At 43.6% G+C, this 15027-nt stretch overlaps 1 long non-coding RNA gene across 1 annotated transcript in view; it reads right to left on the bottom strand.

Annotated features, from left to right (window-relative positions):
* The window catches only part of LOC137759591 (uncharacterized), a 55096-nt gene that overhangs the window by 20361 nt on the left and 19708 nt on the right, over positions 1-15027 (bottom strand). Inside the window, exon 2 of the long non-coding RNA XR_011073115.1 lies at positions 7627-7848. This is a non-coding gene — a long non-coding RNA (uncharacterized lncRNA). The remainder of the gene's footprint in view (positions 1-7626; positions 7849-15027) is intronic.

Raw genomic sequence — 15027 nt, 5'->3', positions numbered from 1 at the left:
TCTCCCTCCCTCCCACCCTTCCTATTCCACCCCTCTAGGTGGTCACAAAGCACGGAGCTGATCTCCCTGTGCTATGCGGCTGCTTCCCACTAGCTATCTATTTTACATTTGGTAGTGTATATAAGTCCATACCACTTGGTGAGAGAATTTAAAAACCTCGGAGTTCATGACTTTCTAACCAATTCACAGAACTTTCCTTAAAAAGACAGATGGCCTATCTTCTGACCTAAGACTGGAGATACTGTTGTGTTTAATTTTCACTTTAAACAGTTTTGTTACTATGGCATATTCATAAGAACCTAGAAAGAGTTTTGTTATTTAGAATGCTTCACTGAACATGATGAGCTCACCCATCACCACTGGGACTTGGGGGTAGAGTTTCTGTGCCATTTTGCACTGTGGCTTTGTCACCCACCCATCAAGAGTAAAGTCCATTTCCCCTCCCCTTGAATCTCTGCTAGCTAGACCTGTGGCTGCTTTGACAGAGAGTGTGGTGGAAGTGATGTGCTGAGACTTCTGAGCCTGGGCAGTAAAAAAGCCAGGGAGATCATTATCTTGTAGTTGCAGAAGATTTGGGGAAATCTGGGTGAAAGGTATACAGAATTGTTTGTACTATTTCTGCAAAGCTTTTGTAAGTCTGGAATTTTTTCAAAATTAGAAGTTAAATGGGGCTTCCCTGGTGGTGCAGTGGTTAAGAATCCGCCTGCCAATGCAGGCGACACGGGTTCGAGCTCTGGTCCGGGAAGATCCCACATGCCGCGGAGCAACTAAGCCCGTGCGCCACAACTACTGAGCCTGTGCTCTGCAACAAGAGAAGCCGCCACAATGAGAAGCTCGCGCACCGCAACGAAGAGTAGCACCCGCTCGCCGCAACTAGAGAAAGCCCATGCACAGCAACGAAGACCCAATGCAGCCAAAGATAAATAAAATAAATAAATTTATAAAAAAAAAAAGAAGTTAAATGAAAAGTTTTTTGTTTGTTTGTTTGCTTTTTAAAGGAAGGCCTGGCAGCTGCCACTTTTGTACTCTAACGCCTAAGGAGCCCAGACCTCCTGAGGCTGTCACACTGTGAGGCCCAAGTCAGCCACACTGAGAGGCCACGTGGAAGGAGGGAGAGGGGGGAAAAGGGATACTGGATGGGGGATTTTTTTTTTGCATTCAAAAGAACAATTTCTTGTTATGATGAACCAGAAGTACAAGATTTCACTGAAACTGAAACAGTTGACAGAATACGACTGAACTTAAATTAACTTCATGGGAAACAAGAGGGTCAAACCAAGCCAGTAAGAGTGGAAAAGCCCAAGCCTGGATGCGACACGCGTAAGCGTAGTAGCTTCTCAGCGTGGGCATCGCGTGACCCCTCCCAGCAGTGAGACAGCCAGCAGCCATGCTCCCATCCCTCTCTCCCTTCCAAAGCATCTGCCAAACCAAACAGCTTCTTCCTCTGTATTATTGGTGTAAGCCAACCCAATAGTGCCCCTTTAGACAGCTACAAATATGAAAGCCAAGAAGGAAAGTTTGTAAATCCCATTCAAGGGTAGAAAGTACACATACTCAACTCAGCACACTGGTTATCTCCTATGTTCCAGGCCCAGGGAGCAGAGATGAATCTTTCCTGCCAAGTCCTGCCCAAATTATAGAATCTCTAACGCCAAGATTTGGGGTGATTTACTACATAGCAATAGATAACCAAAACATATGTCAAGCTTCCACCTGTGGCAAAAAGCCTTAAGTTCTGGTTTGGCAAGACCTGGCTATCCAAATGGGTCTTTGAACCCAATCCTTGGGCTGACACATGCTCCTTGCCTAAGTGCTTTTGTATCCTGAGTTGCTTTTTATACAGCATCCCTACTCTTATTTCAGTAAGAAATCTCCCTGCATATCTAAGAATATTAGGAGACTCCCCCCCTTTTTTGTAGTAGGGTTTTTGCTCCTTGTGTTGCCTCTGTTCCCTCAGTGTCCCTTTTTCCTGTCTGTTTTCGTCACCATCTATCATCTGGGGCCTTCACTCAGGTCTCCGATGATCCTCTGTTGTTGGTTAATATTTAAGGCTGAGATTCTGTCACTTGCAATCTTAAGAGTCTTGACCAACACAAATGGTGGAAGCCTAAACTAAAATAGTATGAGCAAGGTTGACTGGAGTCAGACACTAAAGAGGTAAATCAGAGAGAACATGAAACCTAACTGAATTTGGAGAAAGGAGGTGCTTTGAAAGAAGTTTGTATGGGGTGCAGCTGAAGCACCTAGGAGTGGTAAATTCTATGGGAGGTGTGGGATACAGGAGGGAAAGCTTCACAGAAGTGCTGATATTCTGTTTGATCTCTCTGTACAGTTGGGCAGAATGGGAATGAGGAGTAGGGAGCGAAGGGAGCGGCATGGCTGGTTAGAGGCCATCCTCGATGGTGACATCCTTAACTCCAAGCTGAGGTAGTTACTGGATGAGACATCTGGTGGTCTTAGAAGGGGATGGGTATAATTTGCACATGGGAGAGAGGTGAATTTTTTTTTTTTTTTTTTTAAGATTTTTAGAAATTTCATGTAATGGTGAATTGTTAAAAGGAAAGATAGGAGCATGGTGAACTGTCTGCCAAGATGGCCACCAACGATTCCTCTCACTCTGTATTCACATGCTGTTCCTCCTAGTGAGATGGAATCTATTTTACACCAATGTTTATAACAGCCATTATTTATTATTCAAAATAGCTCAAAAGCAGATACCCAAATGTCCATCAACTAATGAACAGATGAATAAAGTATGAACAGATGAATAAAATATGGTATATCCATACAATAAAATATTATTTGGCAAAGGAATGGAGCACTGATAGTTGCTACAACGTGGATGAACCTTGAAAACATTACACTAAGTGAAAGAAGCTGGTCATAAAAGAGCGCATATTACATGATTCCACTTATAAGAAAAGTTCAACGCGAGCAAATCAATAGAGACAGAAAAGTAGATTCACGTAGGAGGAGAGTTAAGGAAATCGGAAATGACTGCCAAAGGGTTTCTTTTCGGGGTGATGAAAATCTTCTGGAATTAGACAGTGGTGATGGTCACACAACTCTGTGAATACACCAAAACCCACTGGATTGGACACTTTAAATGGGAGAATTGTATGGTATGTGAATTGTATCTCAATAAAGCTGTTGCCAAAAAAGCAGGAGTGGGGGGAGATGGCATCTATTTCCCCTCCTGCAGAATCTGGCCAGCCTTTGAGCAATAGAATACAGGGTAAGTGAGGCGGTGCCAGCTCTGGGCCTAGCCGTTAAAAGCCTGGCAGCTGCTACTTTCACACTCTTGGAAGCTAGTTGCCGTGGAAAGGGAGATGTGTAGAGAGAGGCCTCATGGAGCTAAACCCAGGCCTTTGTCATGTGAGCGAGGCAGTCTTGGACATTTCAGCTCCAGCCAAGCTGACAGCTGGATTAAGTCACACAAGTGACCCCAGGAGAGATCCCCTAAAGCCAACTCACACAATCATGAGAAATAATAAATCACTGTTGTTTTAAGCCACTGAGTTTCAGGGTGGTAATGTTATACAATAAATAACTGAATCACAACCTCTCTGAGCCTCAGATTCCACCTCTATAACATGGGACTAATGCTTCAGGGTCATTATGAAGATTACGTGAAGCTAATGCCAGTGCAAGAAATACTAGTTGGTATAGTTGTTATTATTATTAAAAATCTCCCCAGGAGACCCTTGACATATTGCAGGTGTGCTCCCTGGGAAGCCTCAATCCCACAAGCACCTGCTGCTTCCAATCACAGGGTTTCCAAAAAGCTGGTTTCCTGAGAAAAACAAAGGCTTAAAAAAAAAATACAGGGGCTTCCCTGGTGGGGCAGCAGTTGAGAGTCCGCCTGCCAATGCAGGGGACACGGGTTCGAGCCCTGGTCTGGGAGGATCCCATGGGCCGCGAAGCAACTAAGCCCGTGCACCACAGCTGCTGAGCCTGCGCTCTGGAGCCCGCGAGCCACAAGTGCTGAGCCTGCATGCCATAACTACTGAGGCCCGTGCTCCTGGAGCCCGTGCTCTGCAGTGGGAGAAGCCACCGCAATGAGAAGCCTGCGCACCGCAATGAAGAGTAGCCTCTGCTCGCCACAACTAGAGAAAGCCCGTGCACAGCAACGAAGACCCAATGCAGCCAAAAATAAATAAATAAATTTTAAAAAATACAATATCTGAAAAAATGAAATTTGAACTAAAAATAGACTACCAAAGAAGGTTCTGCTTAGATTAGCCATCTACCCACCGACCTGTCCATTCAACACTTTATTAAACCCTTACTAATTACCAGACACCAATTAAGAGTAGCTAAGACCCTAAAACAAATAATTTCCACCTAGGTAGCTGTTAACAGAAGGGACTACACACATGAACTTCAGCTGAGAGATGGCATATGCAGTAGTAGATACATCTAAAATCATCCTGCTAGAGAAAAAATCCCTTAAATTTCTGCAGAGAGCTCAAAGACACATGCCTAAGCCTACAGGCCCCAAGAATGATTCTGATTGGGGATCCCAGGAGCAATACAAAGAGAAAGAAGTGAAAGGGGTCCCCAAAAAGCACATCCCTTAGTGAGAGGGGGGTCAGAGGGTCCCATTCACAGAACCTGGACCCCAGGTTGAGAGAAGAGCTTGACCACCTGGTATCCCCTGCCATACCTGGTACAGAACAGGTCTGGGCAATTAACAATGCACAGGCTGATGACAGAGAGAGAAATCCTGTAGAAAAGGATGTTAAACAGCTTTCAACTGCATTTATGAAATCATTGATAAATTGATAAAGCCTTTTAATCCTAAGAAGAATTAAGATATTATTTTTTTTTCCTCAAAAACGCTGATGTAATACTTAAATTACACCAAAGGTAAGAAAAAGGGCCAAACCTGTGAGTATTTTCTGCATGAGGGGACAAGGTCCACTGAGCCCAGGAAGCACTTATTCTAGACAAGCTCTATAATGTTTCAAATCCACTGAATGGTAGTTACAGTCAGTATAAACAATACAGGCCCAGAAATGGCCTACAAACCATAGACCAGGAGGGCTATGGGTGAAAGACACAATCTAGGGAGGCACTGGGCTGAATCTATTGTTTAACACAAATGCTGGGCTGACTTTTTTTTCATTGACATATAACATATACTAAAGTGCACAAATATTAAGTGTGTGGCTTGAAAATGTTTATACCCAGATTAAGATAAAAGAATACTCCTAGGGCTTCCCTGGTGGCACAGTGGTTAAGAATCCGCCTGCCAATGTAGGGGACACGGATTCGAGCCCTGGTCCGGGAAGATCCCTCATGCTGCGGAGCAACTAAGCCCGTGCACCACAACTACTGAGCCTGCGCTCTAGAGCCTGCGAGCCACAACTACTGAGCCCACATGCCTACAGCCCATGCTCCGCAACAAGAGAAGCCACCGCAATGAGAAGCCCGCACACTACAATGAAGAGTAGCCACCGCTCGCCACAACTAGAGAAAGCCTGCACACAGTAATGAAGACCCAACGCAGCCAAAAACAAAAAACAAAAAAACTCTTAATACCCCAGAAGTCTCCCTGTGTCCTTCCTAGTCAATAACAAACCCTACCCTATTCTCCGACACCACAGCCAGGAGTAACCACTATTTTGATCTCCATCACCATAGATTAGTTTGGCTTAATCTTGAATTGCACATAAATGAATCATATATTATGTGGTCTTTTCAGCTGGCCTTCTTTCATTCATCACAGGGTTACCTTGTTTTGAAGCAGAAACTCCAGAAACTGAGATTTATTTTCAGGAAATCCCCCTCTGATGTCATAGACCTGGATGCCAACTGCTCTGATTTATACTGGTTGTACTTCCTGCAGTCCTCCAAGCACGCATTATAACAATTTACAACAAAACAGAACCTTGGATTGTAAAAGTTTTCCTTCAAGATAAACTAAATCTTTTAAAGGTATTCAAATCTATTCAATCTCAATACAGCCCCTGACGTGACACCATAAAAGTAAAATCTTTCCCATATTGAGCACACAATTCCTCTTAAACCTATTTTTCTTCCTTGGCATCCACCCATTCTAAAGAACCCTCAAATTCTGAAATAAAATGAACTGTCAGTTCTGTTACTACTTTTGATTAGTAAGGGGTTAAACTATAGGAAAATCTCTGAGGCAGCCTAAGGCCCTAAATTCAGACAAATGTGTCAGGTCAGAAAAGACAGGAAAGGGACAACAGTACAGCAATAAGATACAGGTACAGATTCCACAGTCAAACTTTCAGGATTCAAATCTGGGGTCTGCCATTTCTAGCTGGGTGGCCTTGGGCAAGTCGTTACTCCACTCTGTGTCTCAATTACTTCACTGTAAAATGGGAATAACCTCATAAGACTGTTGCAAGGATTAAATGTGAATGTATGTAAAGCTCTTAGGAGAGCACCTGGCACATAATAAGCACTCGGTAAGAATGAGCTATATTCAAAAGCTGAAAGCTCTAAGAGCGCAACTATTCTGCAAACCGAAAGGTTATAATACAGTCATAACAGTCACCAAGACATGTAGTACAGTGCTTCTCAAGATGTTTCCTTCCTAACCCTTCACAGACTGCTACTTTTTGTAAAATGCAAGATTCCATGCTCGAATGTCACAGCAATGTTAAATTGCTCTCAAAGTTTTAAAATTTTTACTCTCACTTTCTGTATTTATCTCATTGCAGCCTGATAGCCGCCCGTGGACTGGCACTTGTCTGCACAGTAAACTTCGAGTAGCACTGTTCCAGCACACAAGAAGGACTCATAAGCTGCTGACAACTCAGCTAGCAGGTTAAATAGAATTATGAAACATAGTAGTAAAGAAAACCAACCCCAATAGCAGGGGCAAGAGGATGACTTGAGGGTCAACAAGTTGAGAGATAAAACAATCCCAACAGGCTAAACCTGAAAAGCAAAACTGGCTGCCAGAGCAAGAATCCAACTGGTACTTTGCCCCCTCTCACTGCTCGAGGAGATGCCTTCAGAAAACATGTCGGCCAGGAAGTCATCAGCCCCACAGGGGACAAGAGAAAGGAGGCAGAATTGATTCAGCCCTCCCAAGAAAGAAGTCCTTCTCAGGAGTTAGAAGCCACCCGAAGCAGTCACCAAGCTTTGGAAATGTCAACCATGGCAAACAAAGGCCAGAGTTTCTTCTCTGCCAAAGAAAACGTGCAAACATTTCCGTTGGTGACGCTGGACTGCACACATGCACACCCACGTAATACACATACAGTCGTCCCTCGGTATCCACGGAGGATTGGTTTCAGGACCCCACATGATACCAAAATCTGCGGTGGCGCAAGTCCCTTATATATAAATACCTTATATGAAAGGTATTTGCATACAACCTACGCACATCCTCCTATATACTTTAAATCATTTCTAGATTATTTATAATAAAAACACAATGTAAATGTCATTTAAATAGTTGTAAATACAACATGAATGTTATGTAAGTAGTTTCTGGAGCACAGTAAATTCAAGTTTTGCTTTTTAGAACTTCCTGGAATTTTTTTCCCCAAATATTTTCAATCCGGTGGTTGGTTGAATCCGTGGGTGCGGAACCTGCAGATATGGAGGACCAACTGTATACATGCCCCATTCACATCACAGTACCTGTGGTTTTAGGAGGCTCCTGAGGTCCGCCCTGCCAGCCGTACTGTGGGTATCCTTGGTAGGGGTACCCCTGAGGAGGTGGGTAGGGTCCCCCCACAGGTCCTGGAGGGTAGACCTCAGGCCCCATCGGTTGCTGTGGATAAGGTGGGTATGGAGCCGTCGGACCGGGGCCTGGATACGGTGGAGGGTTCCCTTGGTTCATCAGGGACCTGCCGAGTACACCTAAGAGACAGACGTTGAAAGTTATTTGCATTTAATCTGGGGAAATCATTAGGATAAAAACTGTAATCATGAGATCATTTACAAATTGCCTTAAAGATGTCTTAAACCTCTTGCACATCTTCAGCTCTGCCCATTTTGTTTCCTTCTCACCATCACAATTGGCAAATATCTTATGTATCTGTTTGCCTTTTGTCTGCCTCCCCCACTAGACTACAGGCTGTGACAGCAGGAATCACGTCAGTTTTGGGTCATCACCATGACCCTGGAGCTTAGCATAGTGACTGGCACAAGGCAGGCCCCTCAGTAAATGTGCTGAATGAAGAACAGATTATTATTTTGTTTTTTAATTCTCTAAAATATCCATAAATGTGATTGGATAGCTCTAAGAAGAAGGCAGAAAGTCTAACAGCATTAATTATGAATCAGATCAGCAGAGGCTGACCCGGTGACAGAAATCCTCCAACAAACAGGGCTGGGCCACAATGGGGTTTTCTAACAAGCAGCAACGTCGGCAGTGAGTAACCAGTGAGTGTAAGGGTTGCCCCCACCCTGGGCACTGGGTGATCTGGTTGCTCTCCCGAGACCCACAGCTCTGAGCAGCTGAGCAGTGTGCTCGGTTGTCACTACACAGAGGGCAGAGCTGTCCACAGAGCATGCCAAGCACCTCCTCTGACCATCCAGGCTCCCAGGACGCTGGAGCACTCCCCAGGAGCCCCCACTTTGTTTTACAGGTTCCTGTTCTGGGTGGTTTGCTTCTGTGAGGGAGGCCATTTCTTCCCAGTCCCCAAAGACTTTTATCCATTCTCTTGATTGGGCCTGAAGTCTGGAGGGGGCCAGCATCTCCCTTCTATCATCTCTGTAGCCCCCGAAGTGCCTGACACAATGACTTCCTGATTAAAAGCATTACTGGGGAATGCAAAGTACATATATTCTGGATGAACATGATTGCTGTCATCTTGCTGCCTTGTACTGTCACCCCTCTCCTGTACTGATATTTAACGTTTTACCTATCTGAGTAAGTTAATAGAGGGAAGAGTCTCATACTCAAAATTTAATAATTTCACCATTAATTCTTTTTCATAATATGCAATCAATAAATTCATAAATGACTCTATAAGAAGAACAGAGTAGCCATAAAGAAAGGTTCCCGGGGCTTCCCTGGTGGCTCAGTGGTTGAGAATCTGCCTGCCAATGCAGGGGACACGGGTTCGAGCCCTGGTCTGGGAGGATCCCACATGCCGCGGAGCAGCTGGGCCCGTGAGCCGCAACTACTGAGCCTGCGCGTCTGGAGCCTGTGCTCCGCAACAAGAGAGGCCGCGATAGTGAGAGGCCCGCGCACTGCGATGAAGAGTGGCCCCGCTTGCCACAACTAGAGAAAGCCCTCGCACAGAAACGAAGACCCAACACAGCCATAAATAAATAAAATTTAAAAAAAAAAGAAAGGTTCCCTAGAAAATCTGCATTAAAATAGTGGACTTTGCTGGCTGCCCACACAACAACCACATCCCCCTTCATAATAAGTCAGATTTCCAGTTAAGTATCCATTCTTTCTTCCTGTAGTTCATGTGCTTTGGGGAAGCTCATTCCTTACCATTTCCAGGGTGAGCCCAATCTAACCTAAGCCAATCCAGGTCACTCTTTCTTCTTTTCCATCAAGACTGATTCAAGGACTCCAGGACTAAGCCAATCACAAATGGCATCCCTTGGCCACTCAGATTAGTTCGAAAGTGGTTTGATCAGTTAAAATCTTGGGGCTTGGGCTTCCCTGGTGGCAAAGTGGTTAAGAATCCGCCTGCCAATGCAGAGGACAAGGGTTCAAGCCCTGGTCCAGGAAGTTCCCACATCCCGCGGAGCAATGAAGCCCGCGAGCCACAACTACGCAAGCCCGCGTGACTAGAGCCCATGCTCCGCAAGAAGAGAAGCCAACACAATGAGAAGCCCACGCACCACAACAAAGAGTAGCCCCCGCTCGCCGCAACTAGAGAAAGCACGCACGCAGCAAGGAAGAGCCAACGCAACCAAAAATAAATAAATAAATAAAATAAATAAATTTAACAACAACAACAACAAAAATCTTGGGGCTCTCCTGACACACTCCCAACCTTCCCTTCCCCTTAATACAGTCAAATACACGGTCTAGCAAGGACATGGCCTACAAAACTGCTGACTGCCAATCTGCAGCCGTGAGGGAGCCACCAGCCTTAAGATGAAGTAAGTAGCTACTTCAGAAAGGTAGAGCAGAAAGAAGGAAAGAAATGGGATTCCAGGGACTTCCCTGGTGGTCCAGTGGTTAAGACTCTGCACTCCCAATGCAGGGGGCCTGGGTTCAATCCCTAGTCAGGGGACTACATCCCACATGCCGCAACTAAAAAAAAAAGATCCCACATGCTGCAATGAAGATCCCGTGTGCAGCAACTAAGACCCAACGCAGCCACATACATACATACATAACTAAATAATTAAAAAAAAAAAAGAAATGGGATTCCAGATGACTTTATAATAGCTCATAAATCAGATTAAAACCCAACTTAACCTAAGCTACCTCTGTAGAATTTCCACTACTAGGAACCAATGGTAAGGTAAGCTAATGAACCCCTCTGATTGATGTTCAAGCAAGCAGACATTTATGCAGTGCTGACTGTGCCTGGCACTGTGCTAAGTAGTGGGGTACAAAAATGGATATGCTTCAAATCCTTTCCCTGGACAACAGGTTAAAAAGACAAACATAAGGATGGTGGTTTTTAGAAAAAGGGGTAAACAGACTGCTGGGTAGCAGTAGGGGCTTAAACCCAGTGAGAGGAGGTGGGAGTCAGGAGAGTGTCACTTGAAGGAGGGGATAATAAACTGAAACTTTGTAAGATGAAATCGGAATGGCTGGAAGATCTCTCTTTTGACCTCATCTGCATTCTGTCTCTCATTCTTCTTTCTTCAGGGGCCTGGCAGGGATTCAGAAAAGAACTAGAGTTCTTTCCCTTCTTTGCTCTCTGGTCTATGCCAACGTGGCATTACACTCTGACCTGGAAATGGCCTTTCCCTTTACCCTAAACCAAAGGCTTACGGTGACAAACACTGCATTCATCACGTGAACCTGGGCACCTAACTGCTGACTACTTCTGCATTTCCTCCCTCCTACCTGGAAGGCTGTGGTAAACCTAGTGAGCCTTGGTTAACACAGAAATCAGTCTCATTAACCCCCCTACAGCTATTCCATTAGTTATTTTTTAAGTCACAGAAGTAGAACACAGCCATCATAACTACTTTTTCCTGAAGTTCAGTGTGTGTGTGTGTGTGTGTGTTTGTGTGTGTGTCCCCTCTGTACTGACCTAATTCCATCGAAACTGTAGTTTAACTTCATTAATCCAACAAGACCCTGTAATAATGATCATTCTCCCTCTAGCAAAGTCTACACCTATATGTCTCTGAAGACACTGCCCTTCTAAAAACAATGAGCAGTGAGAAGGAACAGAGAACAAAGTGTTTAGAACTATCACAACCTCACACCTCAATGTTTCATGACTTTTCTTGATCGATCTATGTGTATCTATTCCTCATTATTCCTGGGACCCTCAAAACTCTCCCAAATGTATGTGTCCTCCCCCTTCTCCCTCAATCATGTTTCCCCCTCATTTTTAGTATGTAACTTTCTCCCTCTGCCTGAGAAATTGCTTTATGTCTGGGGTCAGGGGAACCCCATATACTACTCAGAGGCACTTATAAAGAGCATAAGCCATACAGATGCTCTACTGTCATGACCCACCCCCACCCCACACTCTGTCCTGTGTTCCCAGAACACAGTCACCTTAGAGGAATAAAATCTGGAACTATTTTCAGTTTCCTCTAAGCAGGAAAAAAATCCCAGTAAGAGAACAGCAAAAGTCATAGAAATAGCATCTGTGTCAAGATCAAAGATTCCAGAGCTGGCATCCGAAAAGCAGGAGTTCACCCAGTGGGAATCAACTGTTCCCATGCTTGTACAGAAGCAAATCCAAGTAAAGAAAGATTCCTTCACATTGACACAGTCTAGTACAAACCACTTAACATAACCAGAATATAAATGAGCTTTAAATTTAAGGTATGATACAAAACTTTAAAACATGAATGTTTTCCCTTATAAACTTGGTCGGGTGAAATGTAAGCTCTACTATAGCAGAGTGTGTTACACTGAGGATCAAATGTAAACAGTGGAAATTGTAGCATTAAAGACAAATCACAGCTCCAAAAGAGACAGCTCAAATCAAGCAGCAGCTAAGATCCATTAAAACTGCATTGAATCTGGGCTTCCCTGGTGGCGCAGTGGTTGAGAATCCGCCTGCCAGTGCAGGGGACACAGGTTCGATCCCTGGTCCGGGAAGATCCTGCATGCCGTGGAGCAGCTGGGCCCATGCGCCACAACTACTGAGCCTGCGCTCTAGAGCGCACGAGCCACAACTACTGAGCCCACGTGCCACAACTACTGAGGCCCGTGTGCCTGGAGTCTGTGCTCAGCAACAAGAGAAGCCACCACAATGAGAAGCACGCGAATCGCAACAAAGAGTAGCCCCCACTCGCCGCAACCAGAGAAAAGCCCGTGCGCAGTGATGAAGACACAACACAGCCAGAAACAATAAATAAAATAAAATAATAATAAAATAAATTTTTTTAAAAAACCACTGCATTGAATCTATTTGCAAAAGAATTCAGAGTAATGATAGTAAAGGTGATCCAAGATCTCAGGAAAAGAATGGAGGCACAGACCAAAAAGATACAAGAAATGTTTAACAAAGAGCTAGAAGATCTAAAGAACAAACAAATGGAGATGAACAATACAGTAACCGAAGTGAAAAATACACTAGAAAAAATCAATAGCAGAATAAATGAGGCAGAAGAACAGGTGAGCTGGAAGACAGAATGGTGGGAATCACTGCCATGGAAGAGAATAAAGAAAAAAGTATGAAAAGAAATGAAGACAGTCTCAGAGACCTCTGGGACAACATGAAACACACTAACATTTGCATTATAGGGGTCCCAGAAGGAGAAGAGAGAGAGAAAGGACTTGAGAAAATATTTGAAGAGATAATAGCTGAAAACTTCCCTAGCATGGGAAAGGAAACAGTCACCCAAGTCCAGGAAGCACAGAGATAAACCCAAGGAGGAACATGCTGAGACACATAGTCAAATTGACAAAAAATTAAAGACAAAGAGAAAATATTAAAAGCAACAAGGGAAGGGACTTCCCTGGTGGCACAGTGGTTGAGAATCTGCCTTCCAGTGCAGGGGATGTGGGTTCAATCCCTGGTCAGGGAACTAGATCCCACATGCATGCCACAACTAAGGAGCCCGCTGGCAGCAACTAAGGAGCACATAGGCTGCAACTAAGGAGCTGGTGAGCCGCAACTAAGGAGCCAGTGAGCCGCAACTAAGGAGCCCACCTGCTGCAGCTAAGACCCAGCACAACCAAAATAAATAAATAAAATAAAAATTTTAAAAAAGCAACAAGGGAAAAGCAACAAATAACATACAAGGGGGGAGTTCCCTGGCAGTCCAGTGGTTAGGACTCGGCACTTTCACTGCTGGGTGAAAGCCCTGGGTTCAATCCCTGTTGGGAAACTAACATCCCACAAGCTGCTTGGTGGAAAAACAAAAACAAAAAAACATACATGGGAATTCCCATAAAGTTATCAGCTGATTTTTCAGCAGAAACTGCAGGCCAGAGAGGAGTGGCATGATGTATTTAAAGTGATGAAAGGGAAGAACCTACAACCAAGAATACTCTATCCAGCAAGGCTCTCATTCAGATTTGACAGAGAAATCAAAAGCTTTACAGACAAGCAAAAGCTAAGAGAATTCAGCACCACCAGACCAGCTTTGCAACAAATGCTAAAGGAACTTCTCTACGTGGAAAAGAAAAGGCCATAACTAGAAATAAGAAAATTATAAATGGAAAAGCTCACCAGTAAAGGCAAAGATACAGTAAAGGTAGGAAATCATCCACACACAAATATGATATGAAAACCAGCAATCATGAGAAGAGGAGAGCACAAATGTAGGATATTAGAAATGAAATTGAAATTAAAAGACCAGCAACTTAAGGCAATCATGTTTATATAGCTAGTGGGAAGCAGCCGCATAGCATAGGGAGATCAGCTCGGCGCTTTGTTACCCCTAGAGGGGTGGGATAGGGAGGGTGGGAGGGAGGGAGACACAAGAGGGAAGAGATATGGGGATATATGTATATGTATAACTGATTCACTTTGTTATAAAGCAGAAACTAACACACCATTGTAAAGCAATTATACTCCAATAAAGATGTAAAAACATTAAAAAAACAATAATACAGTAAGATTCCACAGAGGGGGAAAAAAAACCAAAAAAACTTCATGGGAACCGCAAACCGAAAATCTACAATAGATAAAAAACGCACAAAAAAGAAAAAGCAATCCAAACACAACACTAAAGTTAGTCAGCAAATCACAAGAGAAGAGAATGAAAGAGAAAGGGGAGAAAAAAGACCTACAAAAACAAATCCAAAATAATTAACAAAATAGCAATAGAAACATACATACCGATAATTACCTTAAATGTAAATGGATTAAATGCTCCAACCAAAAGATACAGAGTGGCTGAATGGATACAAAAACAAGGCCTGTATATATGCTGTCTACAAGAGACCCAATTCAAATCTAGGGACACATACAGACTGAAAGTGAGGGGATGGAAAAAGGTATTCCATGCAAATGGAAATCAAAAGAAAGCTGGAGTGGCAATACTCATATCAGACAAAGTAGACTTTAAAATAAAGACTGTTACAAGAGACAAAGAAGGACACTACATAATGATCAAGGGATCAATCCAAGAAGATATAACAATTGTAAATATATATGCACCCAACATAGGAGCACCTCAATATATAAGACAAATACTAACAGCCATAAAAGGAGGAATCAACAGTAACACAATAATAGTGAGGGACTTTAACACCCCACTTTGATCAATGGACAGATCATCCAGACAGAAAATCAATAAAGAAACACAGGCCTTAAATGACACATTAGACTACATGGACTTAATTTATATTTACAGAGCACTCCATCCAAAAACAGCAAAATTACACATTCTTTTCAAGTGCACATGGAACATACTCCAGGACTGATCACACGCTGGGCCACAAAGCAAGCTTCGGTAAATTTAAGAAAACTGAAA

The sequence above is a fragment of the Eschrichtius robustus genome, chromosome 2 (genome assembly GCF_028021215.1).
Source record: "Eschrichtius robustus isolate mEscRob2 chromosome 2, mEscRob2.pri, whole genome shotgun sequence".
NCBI classification, from domain to species: Eukaryota; Metazoa; Chordata; class Mammalia; order Artiodactyla; family Eschrichtiidae; genus Eschrichtius; species Eschrichtius robustus.
This window is presented reverse-complemented; position numbering and strand designations above follow the sequence as displayed.